At 37.7% G+C, this 19,158-nt stretch overlaps 1 long non-coding RNA gene across 1 annotated transcript in view; it reads right to left on the bottom strand.

Annotated features, from left to right (window-relative positions):
* LOC106005784 overlaps positions 1 to 17,643 on the bottom strand; it is a 48,651-nt gene extending 31,008 nt beyond the window's left edge. The window contains exons 1-2 of the long non-coding RNA XR_006601830.1: positions 14,877 to 17,643; positions 13,469 to 13,577 (exon numbers count right to left, since the gene is read on the bottom strand). This is a non-coding gene — a long non-coding RNA (uncharacterized LOC106005784). The remainder of the gene's footprint in view (positions 1 to 13,468; positions 13,578 to 14,876) is intronic.
* Positions 17,644 to 19,158: the final 1,515 nt, after the last annotated feature.

Here is a 19,158-nt window from a genome sequence, read left to right as displayed (position 1 = left end):
GGGTCCTGGGATTAAGCCCCACATGGGGCTCCCTGCTCAGCAGGAAGCCTGCTCCTCCCTCTCCCTCTGCCCTCTCTTACTCTCAAATTTAAAAAAAAAAAAAAGGAAAAGTAGTCTAAAGAGGGAGCCTGGGTGGCTCATTCGGTTAAGTATCTGCTTCAGCTCAAGACATGATCCCAGGGTCCTAGGATCAAGTCCTGCATGGGGCTCCCCACTTAGTGGGGAGCATATTTCTTCTGCCTGCCACTCCTCCTGCAGTGCTCTCTTTCTCTCTCTGTGAAATAAATAAAATCTTTTAAAAAGAAAAAAGTAATCTAAGAAAGGAAAAAAAAAGGAGGTGGCTGAGGAGTAGAGAATGATCTATTAAAATTCTTACAACAGAAACTAAAAAACTTTGAATCAGTTTATAAATATCAGAAGATAATCTGCTTTTCACTATATATAACAAATATGGACTGCCCGATTTACTGCAACCCTAGGGAGTTTTCTTGTGTATTCCCTGCATCATTATACCAGTACTACATTTATACCATCCTTGGAAAATAGTTATCTACTATTTTCTCAAAAATCTCTTAAGACTGTACAATTATGAGTGTTCAGAAAAGAATTTCTCATAACCTTTATACTTAAGCAATGTTTCTAATATAATCAAAATATCAACATTAAAAATAATTTTAATCAGAGAGATGGAACAATAAATCCATGACTTGTTTTATTTCATCATTGACTTACTGTGTAGCTTAGATATATATGAATGTTATCTAGGCTCTAAGTTTTTTAATTTATAAATCTAAGCAAATATGGAATATTTTAAGAATTGGACTTAGAAACTGTGTGAATTCCCTTATGGTCTCCGACAATAGATGGCAAGTAATTACAGGGGATTCTCATCAAGGTTTCACGAGACCCTATTTCTCAAAGTTAAAAACATAGTTCCCTTAAGGGAACGAAGGAGCCACTGGGCCACAGAAGAACGAGTAGTAGATAGGACAGAGTGAGTGCTAACCACCACTTAACCTCTTAGCTTCTGCTTTCTCTAATTTTTTTTTTTTTTTAGATTTTATTTATTTATTTGACGCAGAGAGAGAGAAAGAGCAAGCACAAGCATGGGGAGTATCAGAGGGAGAGGGAGAAGCAGGCTTCGGCTTAGTAGGGAGCCCGATGCAGGGCTCAATCCCAGGACCACATGATCATGACCTAAGCCAAAGGCAGATGCTTAACCAACTGAGCCACCCAGATGCCCCTGCTTTCTGTACTTTTGAGCAGTTGTGTGTATTAGATATATTGAAGCCCTTTATGCACAGCTAAGTGTTGTAACATATGAGTTTGTGTTCTTGTCCTCAGTAACTCCCCTTAGGATCTCAAAGGCAATTGATATAGAAACACGATGAATTGCAAAGACAGAGCCAGACCATCTTTAAGCAAGTTTTTGTTTGCTTAGGGTTAAGTAACCATGGCATGTATCTCACATGCAGCAGTACAAGTAGGAATTACATAGGAAAAGGTTGATGGGTTGCAGGTAATAAAGAACATCTTGTTCTAACTAACTCACGGTTTCTTTGTCTCACTGGGTTGATAAAACTATGGTGAAGTCTTGATTGGAGATTGCATATTACCTGGCAGGCAGGTTAACCTTTCTATACTACAGGATTGGGGTTCAAAAGCTGATGACAAAACTACCGTGTGTCTAAAAACTGATCTTTTCAATTCTACTGTGTAAGCAGGCTGAAACTGCCTGCCTGTTAATTAACCCCTGAATCCCATCAAGATAACTGAAGCGTAAACTTAAGATAAGATTTATACAGCAGACAAAGTATAGAATTCCAGAGCTGGCAGCTCTCCACCCAGCGCCCTCTTCCTAGCTCAGACTGACAAAAAGCAAATTCCACAGCCTTTGCCCAGATCCACTGAAAGGACTAAAGTACACATTTGAAAACCAAAGGAAAATGTAATGCCTCACACCATACTGTCAAACATATATGTTATAGATATCTGGTCTTACAGAATTTTCTTGTTCTCCTTGTATGTGTTTTTTTGTGTAGAGAAAGGATAAGCAGATTCCATTGTGGTCTCTTCTCCTTTGGTTAAATGTTGTAGTAATAGGCCAATGATAAGATATCAACTACTTTTATTTAGAAATTACTTTAGTTATAGACAAAGATCTGTTTGGTTTTGTTCAAAATCAGCTCCGGGATGATCCTTCTTACATTTCCATTAACTATGAAATTAAAGAGAGGAGGCAATTTTTAAAAGAGAAATATTGCTTTTAGCCTGAAACCCTAAGTGTTGAGTTTCTGCCTGCAGTGGGTTTTTTCAATTAAATTATAAACCATGGGTAATAGAGATTTATAATGGGAGTGCTGATACAATCTTAACTATAGGGAAACCATCCGACACGCTCTATGCTGTATGTGGATGGATTATTTGCATTAAATTATCTTTAGGGAATGCAAACAAAACAAAGAAAAATGTAAAGCTTGTCGCATTATTAGCATAAAATCAAAGTCCTTGAATGCATAATTGTTTCATACCCAAAGCATTAACGGATTTTTATTCTTAGAGTTCAAAGACCTCCTAATTAATATGCAAAATGGCCTCATTTTGTAAGTAAGTTTGTTGTTTTTTTTTTCCTTCTCAGCAAAGAGACAGTTCTTGCTGGAGGAAAATACTATGAAGTGTAGAAAACACTAATATTGATATAAAAGCCCACACATCAGTATAGCCAAAAACAATAACTAGATGCTATTAGAATATTTATTTTTGCTCAGTCTATGTATAACTATAAATTATATATTTAACCAACTAATACCTAGCTCTGGAAGATTAAGTGCACAAAATATAAAAAGAGTGCAGTCTTTCTCTAGAAAGGCTCACCTATTTGTACATTTTTTAAACTATTAAGAAGAAAGAAAATCCAATAGAAAGAGGAATTTTGGACCGAGTAATATAAATTTAAATTATGTGACTCTAAGTCCAATTTTACAAAGCAGTCCTCTCCAATTTACATGGCCCCAGTCACCAGGATTGTAAAAAGAAAAAGGAATTATTAAATTATACAAGTTTTTTTAAAAATGTACCAACAAATGGATGACTTTCCAGAATTCTGACTTTGCAGCATGCTATCAGAATACTCTAATCCTTGGAAGTGATTTACTGGATTATTTTCTTTACTAAATTTCCTTCCAGTATGGGCAATACAGAACAGCTGATTTTTATTCTGAGTATTTATGTATTTTTAAATAATTCATGCTCTTTAGAGTATTTGACATATGTTGTAAATCCAACTATAACCACCACAACATTGTCATGTTTTAGAAAATGTAGTAATTTTTCTTAACCAAGAAATAATGTTCCAATGAAAGAGATATGAGGTCTTAAAATACAGTGCAGTCTCTAATGTGCCGTACTCATTTGAGCAATGGCACATCAATCTACAGGACTCAACCTCCAGCTGTCATACCACGCTCACTGCCTGATTAGGAATAATCCTCCCCTAATAGGCAGCATTCATGAGGCCAATGTTGATTAAGAACCTGCTATGTGCCAGGGAGTATGCTAGGCTCCCCATCACTACCTTTATCCCATTTGGGTTTCATATTTATATTTTACATTTAACTTTTATACACATTTATATATACCAACTGTAACCTGCTACTGTTAGTTTTGAGATTATCCCATTTAGGCATTAAGCCCTTGGTCAGAAAGTTCAAGATGTTAATTCGTGACAAACATTTTAGATAAAGATTTATTCTTTCCAAAAGTCTTCTAGGGTTAGTGAAGAAAGAAGGATAAACAATTTATTGATGTCTTTTTCAAGTTCTTAACATATAATCAATACCCAGCAATGAGAAAGACTGGTTAGATGACAATATTGAGCCATTACACAAAATTCAAAAAAGAAATGTTTTGAATGGAAGTTTAAAATTCATATTTTAAAATGGAAGAAATACAGATTACATATTTAAAACTTTACTTTGAATGTGAAAATGCCTTGTCAGTAGGAGATACTGCTTTTGTCTCATTAAATGAGTATGCACAGGTTAAAAATGACATTTATCATACACTTAAAAAAAATGCCTCAAAAAGACCTGATTATTTAAAACTTGTTCAGCTAGTACCACAACATAATGGCTGAGTTTAAAATTATCTTCACACTTTTACCAAGGAATAAATACCAGCCTCTTTGCTAACTGTAGACCCAAAGGTTGAAATCAACGTTGTCAATGACAGGGAAAAAAAAAAACTCCTTGATTATTTTTTGTATTTTTAAATGGAATGTAACAAAGCTTATCATTTATAAAGCACTTTACAGTTTACTGAGCGTTGTCATACAATCCACCTTCTTTTAAGGGACTTAGGATGCTTCCGTGAGAAATTACTACCCACAGATCACTACCCATGACAGTTCTATTGGATTTCCAGCTAGTTAAACCACATCTATAATATAGAATTCAATTCTGGGTGCCACATTTTAAGAGGGACTTTGACCAATTAGGATGTAATGAAAGGCAAATGTCCAGGTGAATAGGAGAAGCTGTAATTTTTGATAAATTATTCAAGCAACTTGGGAAGCAAAGAATAAGAAAAGGTATAATATCTGCTTTCAAATATTTGAAGGGCTGTCATGAAGAGAATCGTATACTAATTCTGTGTTGCTCCAGAGGCCAGAACTAGGATAAAAAGCTAGAAGTTAAAGAAGGCAGATTCTGATTCAATGCAAGAAGGAACTTTTTATCCACTTGTGCTGTCCAGTAACAATAACAGCTGCCTCATAAGGGTGATACCAGTCTCTGGAGGTTTTCAAGCAGACATTAGATATGTCAGAGTTATAACTTTTAAAAATTACTGCACTGAGTAGGGAGTTGAGCTAAAACTTCACATTTCTGTCTAAGTCTTAGATTCTACTTTTCTAGAGAAGGTGAAATACGCACATGCAATGTAAAAGAATTTTATTGTATGCTTATTTCTCTAATAGCAAGATGTTTTTAAGGTTTTTTTTTTTTACATAAATATAAGACTCTGTGATACTCAGAGTACTTATTTCCAACTAAAAAGAGTCATTTAGCTGTTCAAAACACCCAATATGTACGAAGCAAGTTTCAGGCATTGGGTCATGTACATTCTATTCATATACAAATAATTGCAATCATAAGAAAACAGCTTTCATTTGTGAAGAACCCTATGATCTTACAATGCATACATGAGTATATATTTAGGGATAATTTTACAAATCAAGAATAAAGGAGAGCCTCTCTCCTCTCTAAAGCACCAGAACAGAACAGAAGAGATATTTCCCTGGAGACTGTAGCTATTGGACAATAATTGTTTGTTTGGCTCCTTGAGGTCTCCTTGTATTATATATAGGACTAAGGAGCTAATATAATTCTCTTCCAAATGAAGATGTATAGGCTTATGTCTTAGTCCTGGTTTTGCTACCAGATGTATGAATGCTCTTAGGTAAGTTACTTACTTCAGCACTCTGCTTAGAAAAAAGGAATTGGATTAAACTATTTTTTTAGTTCTTCCTAGAACTTCCTAGTTCTAAGGTCTATGACTTCTATATATATGATACCCCAGTGAAGCAGTCAAACACTGTCAAACCTTCAGGAACAGACTATGAACCTAAAAAGAATTTGTAAAGCCTGCAATTGTGAATATGAATGGAAATAACAAAAAGAAAAAAGAGATGACATCTAAGAAGACAAATTGTGACTGGCTGTCATTCTCATTGGATGATGATGGCTCTAAAAGGTAAGCCCTGCTACCCTAAAGTCATAAACTTTAGAAGAAGTGGTAAGAAAGGGAGAAAAGAGATAGCAAAGGGGAAAAAGGCAAAAAAAAAAAAAAAAAAAAAGAGAGAGAGAGAGCAAGAGAGAGGAAAGAAATCAATAAGCAGCCAGTCTTTGTGATGGCAGAGATTAAGGGAAGCAAAAGCATCAGAAATGGTGAGTAGGATAAAGAGACAGAGGGGAAGTGGAGCAGAAGGAGCAGAAAGAAAAAGGAGGAACCAACACTAGCTGGAACATGAAGGCACTGGGGTCCACACAGTAGAAGTGGAAGCTGAGGCTCATTCACCTCCACAGACCAGGACCTGTCTTTCTTACATTACAGGAGGCTGGGGTCCAAGCTATTAGTGATGACCCCCATGCAATGAGCTTAGATCATGTTCTAGCCATTCTGTCCATTAGATGAGTGCAAAATATTGTTAAAATGTTTTCATCTCTAAAATGTTTCCAAAAGAGCCCTGTTAATTAGGGAACTGAACTTTGGATCATGGGGAACCTTATTCATCCAAGTTAATGGAGATGCTCCCTGGTGCATGGATTGGGTTCAGGCACAGACATACATGGATGATTTATAAATAGATATAAAGAACTTCATACTTGAGGGCCTAGAACAAAGATCTAGCCATAAAGAAACCAAATACATTCTCCCTTCTCTCTATTCTCTTCCTACTTGGATTTCTTGGGAATTCACATTTGTGTGGGCTGACAATGTAAATCCAGCCATGGGCTTAAAGAAAACAAAGAAATGGGCAAAAATTACATTTGCATATTTCTCTCCATTTTCCCCCCTGCGTGTTAATTTCAGAGGAATCTCTGTCTTCTGGAAAACTCCAAGCAAAAAGCTTAAGTCATTTAGGTCAACTGGAGATATTAGCACCGTGTGAATTTCCAATAATTATTAGTAATAATTCTGAGAAACAGAAAGATGATAATGACAAAAATGAAAGCACAGTTAATTGACATGTACTTTATTAGAAACATGGAAACATAAACTATGAATGCGCCAAGGTGATATCTCCCCGAAAACAGTCAAAGCATATTTATCTATAGGATACGATGTGGGATGGTATTTCACACATGCATTTCCCCTCACGTGTTCGTGCATCCCTTACCCAGCCCAAACAGCTCAGGCCTCCACCACCTCTAATGACAGGAAATGGCTGTTGAAACTGAACACAGGTAAACAAAAGAATGAAATTTTTAGATCACATTTTTTGAAATCTCATTTCAAGAAAATCAAGGTTCCTAAGAACTCCAGGTAACAAACTGAAGTCATAACTAAGGCATCTGGACTAATTCAAAATCAGTCACATTTTAGCTTCTATTATTTTACTAGGTCTCAATCTTCAGATCCATCAGGGCTGGACTGGATGGCATATGATAGAAAACTGAAAATGGGGCCAAAAGCCAAAAAAGTATCTTCTTTGACATTAAAAAAGCGTTTAGAAGATAGCTCCTATTTTCAGCTCCATTTTCACCCTCAACTCATAATCTAGCATTGCTGCTGGCCTTTCAGCCACAGTGTCCACTGTCCAGGCGGCAAAGGCAGGAAGGGCCGAAGAGTGGCTCAAAGCGAGCCCCTTGAAGAGCCTCTCTGGACATCACATAGCACTTCCCTTTACTCTGAATTTAATCTTACGGCCATAACTAGCTTCAAGGGGAACTGCAAAATATTGTTTTTATTCTAGACAGTAATGTACCTACGTTACATTACTAAGAAATTACTTAGAAAATTACTAAGAAAATTTATTAAGAAAGGAGGTTAGATGGACATTAGGTAAACACCTAGTGACCTCTACCACCACTAGCTTTTCTCTCTCCTTGGGATATAATATTCTTGGGGTGGAGGAGGGAGCAGAGAAAGGGGTTTTAGGGGAGATATTTGTGGAGGGAAACTGCAGAGCTTGGAGATAATCAGAACCAACTTGAAAGGACCAAATGCACAAAAGCAAAGGTGGTGTTCAGAGACCTCCCCGTCCCTGAGGGGGCCCAGGGACACCGCAGTGAGCCCTAAGAAACAGCACAGGAACAGAATCTATGCTCTCCCATGATCCAGGCTCCATAGGAGTGAGCACTGTATCTCACCAGGGCCAAAGAACTGTGTTAGTTGCCTTGCCCACTGGTTTCTGGCAAGGTTTCCCAATGGCTGGCTGTTCAAGTACCAGAAAGATTGTGCCCCTCTAGGCCCTGAGGCTTGCCATGATCTGGGTGGGCAGTGTCCTGTACAAGGGCTCTGGACATTTAAAATTACCCTTGACACTAAACACCAAGATGGGTCCTGTGATCATAGGTTTGTTTTTGTTTTGCATTTTGAGGTTTTTGGTTTTTTTTTTTTTTAAGGTTTTATTTATTTGTTAGAGAGAGAGCACAAGCAGGGAGAGCAGCAGGCAGAGGGAGAGGGAGAAGCAGGGTCCCCACAAAGCAAGGAGCCAATGTGGGGCTTGATCTCAGGACCCTGGGATCATGACCTGAGCCAAAGGCAGCCGCTTGACCAACTGAGCCACACAGGCGTCCCTGTTTTGGGTTTTTAAATGCACACTCATAGACATACAAATTAGTCTTTCCAGAATCCAAAGAAGGAAATGAAATTTCTCTAGCAACCATTTGTATTCATTTCACATAACTCAATATTTGCTGAGCTTCTACTAAGTAAGTTTTTACCCTCAGAAAACTCCCATTCTAATAGTGGGCACAATAAAAGCACATTTAAAACTATAATATAAAGTACAGAATATACTAAGAAAAAGCAAGGAAGAAAAAGGAGAAGAAGAAAAAGGAAGAACCAACCTCAACTGAGTACTACTATGGGTCTACCACCATGCTAGGCACACTTGTAACATTATTTAATCCACTGATTTACCTCTAGGAGGTAAGGAAGAAGGATTATAAGGAAGTAGGATTACCCCCATTCCCATATGGGAAAATTAATGCTTACTACAAGAATTTAGACCAAAGAACAATCACTGATCCCAGAATGGGGATCAAACAGTTTATAGAGGGAAACATTCTGAAGACAGAAAAAAGATCAATAGCTAGTTGGCAGAAGAATGGACAAGAGGATAGAACATTTCAGGAGTATATGCAGAAGAAAAAATAAGAAGTATTTAGCCAGTTTAAGTAGGTCAAAAGGGTATGTAGAAGATGAGTGGGAGACAAAACCAGAAAACAATGCTTTGTGGTCAAACTGAGAAGGCATTTGAAAATAGCAGAGCAAAGAGTTTACAACTAAACCAGTAGGAAATGGGAGTAATCAGGTTACCTGAGGAAGATTTACCTAGCTAAGATTTACCAAGTCTTTTCCACAATTTCAAAAGCAAAAATTCTAAAAATCAAAATTGCAGGATGTTGTTTCAGTTCTTTTTAGATACTTCATTTGGAGGCAAAAGCCAATCTTATCTGAACTCATTTGGCATTAAAGTTCAACATGAACAATACAAGCCTATTTATACTTTTTATTAATCCTATCTAAAGTAAATACTCATATTTCACTGCAGAAAAATGAGATTTGGCTACAGGACATTGCCCCAGTCCCGATTAGGGAGACTGTAAAATAAAGTATCTTCTCCACATTATCTTTCTAAAACTCCAACAATGAAAAAGACAAATCTGCATTCTGAAACACATCTGACCCCAAGTTTTATATGAGGGATTATTAATGTATAGGATGGGTCAAAGGGAGAACAGAGATGAGAATACTAGATGGGAAACCTCCAATAGTCCTGTTCAGAAAAAAAAAGAACCTGGCATACAGTGTAACCATGAAAATGGAAAAGATGGGGGAATGTAAGTATCAGTAGGAACTAGATTTGGCAGCTAACTGGATGCAAAGAAGTAAGAAAGAAGTCAATGGAAAATCCAAGATTAATCCTGGGAACCAGTGACAGTTTTGGTAACAATATCAACAACAGCAAAAAATGGGATCGTTTGTTTTCATCATAGTGGATTTAAGGTGTTGGCAGGACATCTATGTTGTAATATCAGGCAGAGTTAGAAATGGGTGTGTAGAGTTCAGGAGAGAGGTCAGGACCTGAGGTGTAAACTTGAGCCACAGCTACAGAAAGGCGATAAGCAAATGGATAAAATTCCCAAGTAATAAAGAAGTGAAAAACTCCATGCATGGAAATTTGGAAGTCACTTTACAACACAGCTTTCCTCATTGCATGAAAGGTCTATTACTAAAAATTAGCAGAGGTTCATTTTTCTCCTGGTGTTGAAGAAACAGGATTGTCTAACACATCAGAAAAAAACTAGGCTGGAGTTCACATAGAAAGGACTACAATTCCAGAATCCCCCCTTAATATCCCTTCATAACAATGAACTAAGCAAACACAAGCTTAGAATGCTAGAAAGTTGTCCCAAAGCAGGTGAGTTCACTATTTTAAAAAAATCAATATACAGGGGCGCCTGGGTGGCTCAGTGGGTTAAAGCCTCTGCCTTCGGCTCAGGTCATGATCCCAGAGTCCTGGGATCGAGCCCCACATCGGGCTCTCTGCTCGGCAGAGAGCCTGCTTCCTCCTCTCTCTCTGCCTGCCTGTCTGCCTACTTGTGATCTCTGTCTTTCAAATAAATAAATAAACAAAATCTTTAAAAAAAAAATCAATATACATCTTTGAGTCTATATTTTTTATACTCCTAGGCTAGTAGAAATGTAGCTTTTTGTGGAATTTATTACTGTGGCCAATTCTGACTCAAGAGGAGCCATTCAGGCCAAAGAAAACTACAGTTTGTCAAGTTGTTAACTTGCTTTGTAAATAGTATCTTCCTTACCAATGCTACTACAAATTCACAGCGGGCTTCAGTGTTTTGTAGCCTTGGTACATGGTAAGAGACTGCAATGAGTAAAGCAGCTAGGAACTGAAAGCCACATTCCTCATCTCTAAAAGCAAAGCTATGGATGGCTTCTTGAGAGGTGTGATGGCTAATTGCATGTGTCAACTTGGCTGTGCCACACTGCCGGCATATTTGGCCAAACATCATTCTGGATGTTTGGTCCTGTGATGGTGTTTCAGGATGAGATTTGCATTTTAATTGAGGGACTTTGAGAAAGCAGACTGCCCTCTACACTGTGGGTGGACCTCATCCAATCAGCTAGAAATGGGAATAGAACAAAAGACTGACCTCCCCCAGGGAAGAGGGAATCCTGCGAGGAGACTGCCTGCAGACTTCAGCTGCATCACTGGCTCTTCCCCAGGGCTCCACAATGACAGCCTTCCACACAAACTATAACATCCGCCCTTACTAAGTCTCCAGCCTGCCGGCCCATTCCACAAATTTGGGGGTTTGCCAGCTTCCATGATCGCTTGAGCCAATTCCTTAAAATAGGTAAATACATACCCCATTGGCCCTGTTTCTCTGGAGAACACTGACTAATCCAAGAGGGATGCAAGGAGAAAAGCAACATCACTTCAGGTGATCTGAAGAAATTGAAACCTACAATCCAGTTGTTTGGAAAAAAAGCATCTAGTCTCACACCAAAGGGAGGAAAGCAAACCGACTTAGGCATTAGATGAGCTGAAATGACAAAGTGATCAAAAGTGAAGATTCTATTCCCCAACTTCTCTCATTTCTTGATCATTTTTGTACATCACTGGCAGTTTTACCATCTTTAGACATTTTTGTCTGTTTTTATAATATGGGGGAATTGCTCCTATTTTTAATGTTTATTTCAAATACATTTTTCTGCCCTACGCATTCTATAGTAGTGACACTTGAAATGCAGTTTTTCATTTATCAAATTCAGACATTGGTGCATCAACTGACAGATAAATTAAGCTATCGTACCGCAATTCCAAAATTGTTAACCTCTTCATCCTATATAGCTCTACATGTACAAGTATTTGAATGTTGTGTTCTCCATCTTGTATAAAAATAAGTAGAAAACAGCAAATTAAGGGGTCTAAGGCAATGCTAGCAAGCAGAAGTCTCATAAAGTTAGCATACCTGAAGTAAGACTGAGATCATTTGGCATGCTGAGACAGGTAGACGTACAACTTCCACTGCAAAAGTAATCTTCACTCAGTTGAATCTATTTCAAACAGGCCATATGCCTTCAGGCCTCAGGTCTTCAGCACTTACAGTTCTTACTGCCTGGAACTCTCTGCTGCCTACTATTCCCAGGGTTTGGTCCCTTTCATTCAAGTATTGGTTCAAAGGCCGTCCACTTAGAGAAGACTGCCCTAACAACTCTACTTAAAATAGCCTATCCTCCTACACCTACCTTCCAAATTTTCTACATGGCTGAGCCAAGCTATAAGATTGGAGAAATTGCTATTAATTATAAAGATTCAGGAATTATCTTCAATATTTTTCTTATTTACAAAAAATATTGTAAGAACTCTGGCATTTTTAAGAGCCAAGCCTACTTTTATAGAAGAAAAATCGAGAAACAAATAATAAAGTAAGTATGGAGCTTAATGAATGACTATAATGAAATGTCTGAGAAATGAGCACCTGGTCAGGAAGGCGAACATAGCTATCTCCCCCTCCAAAAACAAAACAAAACAAATCTTTACATGCAACCCCAACCACAACGCCATCCTTCCCCCCCTTGCAGGTAACTGCCATGCTGACTTCTAGTATAACAACTGCTTTGCTTGACTTTGAGTTTTAGCATGGGAATATTCATCTGTAATTGAGTGCTGTTTGCCTGCTTTTGAACTTTTAGAATCATATGGCACATATTCCTTTGAGATTACTTCATTCGAGCATTCTTGCTTTTATAAAAGGAATCCATATTGTTCTATGTGGTTATACTTTGCTCCCTTAGTTTGCCCTACTATATTCCATTCTATGAGTATACCACAATTAACTCATCCATTCTTTGTTAATGGGTGTTTGGGTTGCTTCATTTGGTCTAATAAAAATAATATTGTTATGGGCATTTTTGTATGGGTAATCTCACATGTTTGTGCATGTTTCTGTGAAGTATATACCAAGAAGCAGAAATGCTGGGTTATAGGATATGTGATTGTCAGTTTTTCCAGATTATAGTAAACTGTTCATTCAAAGTAGTTGGGTCAGTTTATACTCCTGCCAAGGGAGTGTCAATGTTGGCATTGCTTCACTTCTTTGTCCACTCTCACTATTATCCATCTTTTAAACTTTAACTCTTCTAGTGGGTGGCTCGTGGTATTACTGTGGTTTTAATTTGCATTCCCCCTGATTACTAATGACATTGAGCACCTTTCCATACTGTTTTGGCCATTTGGATAGTTTCAGCTGTGAAGTATCTATTCAAGATTATTTTGCCTGTTTTTCTACCAGGTTGTCTATTTGTTAATATTCTGGAAATGAGACCTGTGTCAATTAAATGCTAAACGCCTTTTCCCATTCTGTGGCTTACCTCTCCATGATCTTTAATGATATCTTTTGATGAACAGAAGTGTTTTATTTTAATGGTGCCAATTTACCAATCTTTCCCATCAAGATGTTACTTTTGTGTCCCGTTTAACACTAGGATCTGAAGGTCAAGAAAAAAACGCTTCCGTATTTTCTTCTAAAATATTTTTGCCTTTCCAAAATACATAATTTTGGTCTCTAATACATCTGGAATTAATCTTGGTTATGATGTTAGGTAGGAGCAAAATTAAAATTGTTTTTTCTCCATGTAGGTAACCAATTGTTCCAGGACCATGTTCTGTCCTTTCCAAATGTGATTCCTATAACATCCCCATTTAACTCACCAACTGGGCTTGGCAGGAGCAGATGGGTCTCAGAGAATGGCTGTAGAATATCAAATTTGGGTAGATAATTGATTCCAATCATAATTGCTATTCCAGATGTGGTCTTATCCTGCAACAAATCAAATAGCCCTGAGTACTTGGTATCCAGCTCTGGATCTGGCAAATGCTTTTTCTTGGTATCAATTCATAAAGCCCATTAGAAGCAGTTTGTTTTTACCTAGCAAGTACAGCCTGACACTTTGACTTCACAACTATATTTTACTTTGGGACTATATCATAGCTCTGGCTCTGGGTCATAATTCAGTATTCAAGGACTTCATTCATTTTAACATCCCTCTGAACATCATGCCAATTAAACCTGGTAAACAGAAATTAGCAAGTACTCTAAATACCTTATCCAAAAGAGAGAGATAAAAACCCACACAAATTCAGAAGCCCAAAAGCATGATGAAGTTTTTAGGGCTCCAGTGTTGTCAGGTATATCCCAGGATATCCCAAGTTGCTTCCCCTTCTATGCCTGCCACTTAAGTACAGTGATTCCTAGGCATCTCTGGATCCTGGAGGCAATATATTTTGGCTTTCAATGTGATTTTCTGCCCATTTGATGATTAACCCATGGAGTTGCCTGTTTTGAGTGGGGCCCAAAGCAGGAAAAAATTACAGATCCAAACTTCAGTACAAGTTGCTTGCTGAGTGGACCTTGCAACCCAGAAGACCCAATGAAGCTCAATGCCGTTATGGCCTGTGGTGATGTTATGTAGAGCCCCTCACAAGCACAGTGGAACTTAGGGTTTTAAATAAAAGCCATGCTCTCTTTTATGTTTAAGTATCCTTCTCTTAAAAAAGACCTCCTAGCCTGCTCCTGGATCTGGGATGAGATTAAACACTTGACTGTGGAATACCAACTGACCATGTGACCCAAGCTACCTATACCATGAACTGGGTATTATTTCATCCATGAAATCTTAAATTTGAGTATGTACAATGAAGTGATGTGTGCAAGATCAAGCTCAAGCAGGTCCTGAAGGCACAGGCAGGCTTCGTGATCAAGTGGCTCAGATGCTTACAGCAACTATTGCACGAGATTCTTCTCACGTCATGAGCAGCGCCCATAACATGTTAGCCAAGGAAGGACGAACTCAGGCCTGCGATACAGATGGTCCTTCACAATATGCTTCAGCAATTACCATTCCAATCTAGAATATCTCTGAAAGGTTAAAGTGAAATCTTCTCAGTAGGCAGAGCTTGGAGCAGTACTTCTGGCTATCTACCTTGTCTAGGTAAAGAAATGTCCATGGTATAGATCTACAGTATTTCATGGGCAGTGGCTAATGGATTGGCCAGAAAATCAGTCCCTTTGAAAGAATGAGATCAGAAGACTAATGACAAGGAGATGAGGCAGAGATACCTGAATGGACGCCTAGGGACGAGCACAAAATATGAGGATATTTGTGTCCCATGTGATGCTTATCAAAGGGCAACCACTCTGAAGAAAGTCTTCATTGATCAAATGGACAGGTTGACTCATCCTGTAGACATCAGTCAATTTCTTTCCCTAGCATCCCAGTGCCTGCTCAGTGGGCTCTTCTACAAAGCAAATGTGGCAGCAGGAATGGAAGTTATACATGGGCTCAGCAACGTAAAATTTCTCTCACCAATACTGACCTTGCTGTTATCACTGACAAGTGCCTAACCTGCTCTGAACAGATATCAATGCTGAGCTACCCGTAGGGCCTCACTTCCTGGGAGATACCATCTGCCTAGTTGCTAGTTAATCACATTGGATCTCTTCTCTAGTGGAAGAGCCAGCAATTTGTTTTTATAAAAACATGAAAGCCTTATTTTGGATATGAATCAGAAGTCCCTTCCTATAATACTACCAACCACAATATTATAGACATTGTGAGAACAAAATACAACATCTAAATGAGAAATTTATTTCACAACAAAAGAAATGTAGCAATGGGCTCATGACTATGAAATTCATAGGTCTTTCCCTGTACCAAATCACAAAGAAGTAGCCAGCTTGATAAAGTAATATAGTGACCTACAAAAAACTCAGTTACTTGGCCAGCTGGGAGGCAAGATTCTGAAAAGCTGAGGTACTATTATACAAGGTAAAAAAGTATTTTGAATCAGTGATCAGTATAAGATGTATTTCTCCCACTGCCAGAATACGAGGGTCCAGAAATCAGGGAATAACAATAGGATGGACTTCTATCCATATTATATTTAATAATCCACTCACTGAACTTTTTTCTCACCTCTGTAAACTTGGGCTCTGCTGATTTGGCAATCTTAGTTCCCATGGAAAGAATGTTTCTACCAGGGCACGCAAAATGACTCAAATCAATTAGAAGTTGAGATTGACACTCAAATATATTAGGCTCCTTATGATATTAAACCAACAAGCAAAGAAAGAGGTTCCCATTATGGCTGGGGTGCTGACCCAGATCCAGCAAAATTGGGTTACTGATATACAGTGAGGTCAATAAGAACTATGTCAGGACCCCAGGAAATCCTCTGATTTGCCTCTTAATATTTCTTGTTCTATAGTCAAAGTTAATAAGCAACTCAACTACTGAGGACTTAGATCCTTCCGAAATGAAGTTCTGGCCACTATACTAGGTAGAGAGCCTTGACCAGTAGAAGTGCTGACCAAGAGCAAAGAGTAGAGGAAGAAGTTATAAATACCAGCTATAGGTTAATGACCAGTTATAGAAGTACCAAAGTACTCATGAAAATTTGCTTCATTGTTTTTTCTGTTTATCTTTGTATTTATTAACTATTTTTCCTTCCCTCTTCCCTCAAGTTCTTCCCCTTCCTTCCCTCAAGTTAGATATAAGAGATCGTGGTGGTGGTGAACTTTATAATTTTATCTTCAGGTTACAGAACATCCAGGTGGAATTGTGAAATTGTGATTGAACTAGAAGAATTAACACTGGTGAGTATAATAGTAACTGATGACACTTTAGTTGTCCCCCTTTGAGGGAAAAGGCAAAAATCTCTTTATTTGTACAAAATATAGCTAAGTCTGCATAGATGGAAGCATAAAAATTGTACAGAAATTTAAATATGGGTAGGGAGTATGTGGGAAAGCTTAATAGCTAAAAGGAAGATTGTGCTGGTTACCTCCTATGGGCGCTTGGGTCTCTCCCCTCACTTCACACACACACACACACACACACATCTTCCTCTATTCTGCTGTTCATCTGGGTTGGGATATTCTAACTACATTTCCCGGACTTTTTTGCCAGCTGGATTCCTGTTGGGTTTGGTCAATTTTGGAGGAACTGCTGGAAGAACTGAAGGCAGCACAGGGTTCTGTGATAGTTGCTGGCATTTGCTGTAGTGGTAGCAAGTGGCAATTCCAACAGACCAGAGATAGCACCTTTAGCTCTGGTCTAGGCAGCACCAAGTGAGCAGATCTGGGACCAATTACAACAGTTTTTAAAGTGCAGCAGCAGGAATACACTCTTGGCCATTTCTGAACTCTGAGAACATCACCCTCCCCTTTTTCTTTTCTGTCATCCAGTCCCATTCCTTCTCCTTTTTGCTCTTCCAGACTTCTAACCAATTCCTGTTTTAAATTCACTGTTTGAAATACCTAAGCTGGTTTAGGATTTCCTAACTGGGCTTTAACTCATTAGCTATTTCTTTAATTATTTTATTTTTCAGTTCTAGAATTTCTATTTGTTTTTTATTTTGTTATTTTTCAAATACAAATATACCATGTCACCTTTTATGGTTTCTAATACCAGTTCCAAGTTTGGCTTTTGTCTATTAGAATATACTAAGCATAACTGTTCCATGATCTATGTCTAATAATTCCAGCAGTAGAGTTCCTGTGGTTCTATTTCTATTGTCTATTTTTTCTGTTGTTTCTTGCTGATAATATCTTGTCTATTCATGAGTCCAGTTATCTGATTATTTGCTGGATACTGAATTTTAAAACTTAAAATTTGCTGGATATTGAATTTAAAATAAAATATTAAAATTTTAAAATAGATAAAATCTGATGCCTAGGATAATGTTATCTTTCTCCAAAGATCTGGAGGATATGGGGGCATTAGAATCACGGACTACTTTAATCCAAATTCAAAGTTTAAGACTTTCTGGACCTAAGAGAATCCTCAAAGTTTAGCTATAGTACTAGGACAATTAGTTTATTTATACTTCAGTCTTACTCTTACAGTGTAGTCCTTCAGGAGTCCCAGCCCTTGGCCTCACCTCTTCTGTCTTCTGGGAGCCCTAATTGTCTCTTCATAAGTACCTCAGGCTGAAAAGAAAGCATTAGAGTTTGAGGTAAAAATATCAATGAAAGCAATTCTCTTCCTCTAAAGGTAAAAAACTATCAGAAAGACTCTTAAAGATTTTTTGCATATAATTTTAAATTTTCTTTTATCCAGAGATGGTCAAATTAAATTAATGTAAGTCTCTAATACTGTCAAGGTTAGTTTTGCACTCTGATATGTGTATTTGTGAAAGACTCAGATGTAAACATCCAAGAAACTAATCATAACTAATACTTTTTAAACATAATTTTAGCAAATAGAAATTTAATTAATTTGGAGAAAGTCACTAACAATATTCAATTTTGCCTGATTCAACTTCTTCCCTAGAGGGTCAAATCTGAAGCTGAAAGTTGGGAGAGCCACAAAGCATGGTGCGGAAAACACTTGAACAAAGAAGAATCAAAGTAAAATAAAGGACTAGCTGTTCTGTTGTGATAAAATTCAGACCAGCCCCCTACTACTTTTACTGTTACAGCCTTTTTACTGTTACAGCTTTGATGGCAATAACCTTTAACCTCCTTACTTAGTAAATCAAATGAAGTAGTAGTAATAATGACCAGCCTCAATTCTCCAGCCTATTTTCAGTTGAGCATATGAGTAGCCTAGCTTCTCCTTGCCATCTGCTGTTCCCATAGAACAACCTAACTACATTTACCTGTTCTCCAAGAAAAAATCATAAATACCCTGGAACGAGGTAAAATGAATCAAAATTCCTTTCTCATTAGAACCCCATAAGATGATTAATAGGAGGTACAATTTAATTATAAGGGTGCCTGAAAGTGAGACAATCAAATTGAACCACCAAAGTCCCAGAACAGCACTGTCAAGAAACACTACCTGCAAAAAAATAATAATTAAAAAAAGAAAGAAAGAAAGAAACACTACCTGCATGCTACATTTCATGATTTTATAATGACATCACTATACTTCACAGATTGCAGTGAGAGGGATTTGCATGGCCTTTTCCTCTATCAGCTCGCCCCTTATTTTGGAAGCACACTTGGCTTTATGAACACAAATACCTTTTCTCAAACATAAATGCCTCCTTACGCTTTTGTTACAGATTGTAATACAAGCCTTCATTTTATGGCTTCTTCTCTCCTTAGGTCATTATATGTTTTAAGATTATCATAGTTTAACAGATTTCCTAAGAAATAAAAAATGGTATCTCTATATCATTTCCTCCATCTAATAAGTCAAGTTCATTTTATGTGAAACATTTCTTTTCTTATAAAACCTGAAGATAAGTTTTTTCAAAAATTATTTTAAGGGGCATCTGGGTGGCTCAGTCAGTTAAGCATGTCTTGATTTCAGCTCAGGTCATGAATTTAGAGTCTTGAGAGCACACCCCACATTATGGAGCCTGCTTAAGATTCTCTCTCTCCCTCTTCTGCC

The sequence above is a fragment of the Mustela putorius genome, unplaced genomic scaffold (genome assembly GCF_011764305.1).
Source record: "Mustela putorius furo isolate JIRA1106 unplaced genomic scaffold, ASM1176430v1.1 tig00003853_pilon_pilon_pilon, whole genome shotgun sequence".
NCBI lineage: Eukaryota > Metazoa > Chordata > Mammalia > Carnivora > Mustelidae > Mustela > Mustela putorius.
Note: the sequence above shows the minus strand (reverse complement) of the source record. Positions and strands in the feature narration are given on the sequence as shown.